This window comes from Scylla paramamosain, unplaced genomic scaffold (assembly GCF_035594125.1).
Source record: "Scylla paramamosain isolate STU-SP2022 unplaced genomic scaffold, ASM3559412v1 Contig11, whole genome shotgun sequence".
Classification (NCBI taxonomy): Eukaryota; Metazoa; Arthropoda; class Malacostraca; order Decapoda; family Portunidae; genus Scylla; species Scylla paramamosain.
In genome coordinates, this window is record NW_026973676.1 from 1,225,001 (window position 1) to 1,227,500 (window position 2,500).

The 2,500-nt window shown below is 43.3% G+C and overlaps 1 protein-coding gene across 11 annotated transcripts in view; it reads right to left on the minus strand.

Moving 5' to 3' along the window:
* Nucleotides 1–2,500, minus strand: part of LOC135097057 (coiled-coil domain-containing protein AGAP005037-like) — a 113,671-nt gene that overhangs the window by 47,580 nt on the left and 63,591 nt on the right. Inside the window, exon 1 of one of the 11 annotated variants that reach the window (XM_063998816.1) lies at nt 512–659. The exons of the other annotated variants lie outside the window; for them this stretch is intronic. The gene's annotated coding sequence lies outside the window, so the exon portion shown is untranslated. Of the gene's footprint in view, nt 1–511; nt 660–2,500 lie in introns of those variants that run through there. 11 annotated transcript variants of the gene reach the window in all.

Sequence of the window (2,500 nt, forward strand, 5' to 3'; positions counted from 1 at the left end):
TCTTTCCCCTCACTCTTAGTTACACTCTCACCTTTAACCCTCAACCATCACCCCTCACTCTGAGCACACATCCCCTCTCTCACTCCCCTCTCACTCCCCTCACCTGCCCAGCTCACCCACCTGTTACATGCACCCCTCTTTTCCCCTCACTCAAGTAGATAAGGAAGTGATAATTAGAGAGAAAGAAAACACTTGATTTTTTTCACGTAAACATCACAGCCACAAACTTTTTTTTCTTTTCCATTAATTTCCTTCACATTATTCACATTTTCAGGCCATGTACGTGAGTGCGTACGTGGGGAAACACTGCGTACGTAAGTATATCACCCACACACGGAAACATGCGCACACGGACATGATAATTCACACGAAAACGATGAAGCGAACACGCAACGGAATCAGATCATAAAAAAATAATAAAAAAAAAAAAATCCGCGAAGGAACCGAACAAAATCCGGCGTAGTGACGCATTCGTACACCCGCATACACGTTCCCGCACTTTTACGCTTACGGATACTGATACGGATAGCACGGAGGGCGGAGACAGTGTTCGGATACGCGAGGTAAACTGAGCGGGGGTCGGGAGCCTTCCGCAGCGGCCCTCACATCCCGAGCAGGCGACGCGAGTGTGTGGCGGGCGGCGAGGCGGCGGGGGGATGATGATGGGGAAAGTGTTACAGAGGACAGGACTGTGTAGAGAGGACAGGTGGTGGTGGTGGTGGTGGTGGTGGTGGTGGTGGTGGTGGAGAGAAGGGGGAAGACTAAGACGAGAAATCTAAAGAATAACAAATGACGACTAGGAGGAGGAGGAGGAGGAGGAGGAATCAAAGAGTAATAGATGACGAGGAGGAGGAGGAGGAAGAGGAGGCGGAGGAACGAGAGCGAAAGAGAAAAAAAGAGGAGGAGGAGGAGGAGGATTTTAAATAGGATTGAAGAGGAGGAGGAGGAGGAGATGAAATATTACGGAGGAGAAAAAAAAAGAGGAAGAAGAGGAACAAATAGAAGAAGAAGAAGAAGAAGAAGAAGAAGAAGAAGAAGAAGAAGAAGAAGAAGAAGAAGAAGAAGAAGAAGAAGAAATTAAACAGTGAAACTCAAAGCGGAGAGAAAAAGACAGGATGAAAAAGGGGAAAACGGGAGAGAGGGAAAAAAAGAGGAAAACAGACAAGGCGCGCAGGAGTGACAGGTGTTTTTCCCATGAGCGTGAGTGTGTGTGTCACCTGGTGGGGGCTTCACGATGGTTACACGGCATCACGCAAGCGATTGAGTGTAATTGGTCACAAAGCGTCGCCTCCCACGCTCTCACGGTCTCATCTCTTCTCTCTTTCCAGCGGTCTTGTTTTTAAATGTCTCTCTATTCTTGTATTCTTACGATTTTCCAGTCATCCAGTAATTCAAGATTTACTTTTCTTTAATTCGTCTTCTTAAATTTTCTTCGTTTTTCTTTTTCTTTTTTTTTTTACCAGATTCGTCGTTTTTATTTTCTTTAGTTTGTCTTCAATTCTCTTCATTTTTTTCCAAATTCATGTTTTTTTTTCCAGTTTTCTTTAGTTTCTCGTATTCTATTCCTCTTCCAGTTATTTACGGTTCATTCCAATAATTCTGCGACCTTTAGTTATTCCAGTCTCTTCACATCTTTCAGCTCTCTTTAGTTTCTTCTCTTCCAGTTCCTCCCGTTTCTCCATCTCCCTCATTTTCTTACCCAGTTTCTCAATTTTCTTCCTTTTAATCCTCTACAGCTTTTTTGCTTTTCCAGCCTTCCAGTTTCTTCCAGTCCCTCCTTTCCTAAATGCCTACTTTTAATACCCTCCAGTTTCTTGCCCTTCCAGTTTCCCAGTCCATTCCATCCCTCCTCTGCTAACACGCCTCATCACCGCTCCTGTCAGTGCCTTTAGCTTGCAATATCTAGACTACCAAGCTACACTAAAGACGGAATCAGAGACGCTTTGCTGTTTCACCACGACAGAGATGATTAGCCGGGTTCTCAATACTCTTTCTCCTGTTCATAATGTAGAAATATTGTTCATTTGTCACGAACTATAAAAAAAAACACCCGTAAAAAACACTTTGCTTTCTCATCACGGCTGTTTTTAAAGGCCACATTGCCGACTAGCCGGGATCTCAAGAGTGCTTCTCCTGTGCATAATGAAGGATCTTGTTAATCTGTCAATAGAATCGTAAAAAAAAAAAAAAAAGAGAGAAAAAAAGAAAAAAAAAACACTCTTAAAAACACGTGTCACTTCAAGCAGATTGCCGGCAGCGTCTGATTGCGAGTCAAACCCGTAATAGAATATGATATAATTTTCTGAAGGTTAGATCACTGTAGCAGTAGTAGTAGTAGTAGTAGTAGTAGTAGTAGTAGTAGTAGTAGTAGTAGTAGTAGTAGTAGTAGTAGTAGTAGTAGTAGTAGATACAACGGGAATGTCTACAGAGTAAGGAAGAGAGAAATAGAGGAATAAATTTTCAGGAGGAGGAGGAAGAGGAGGAGGAGGAACAGGAGGAG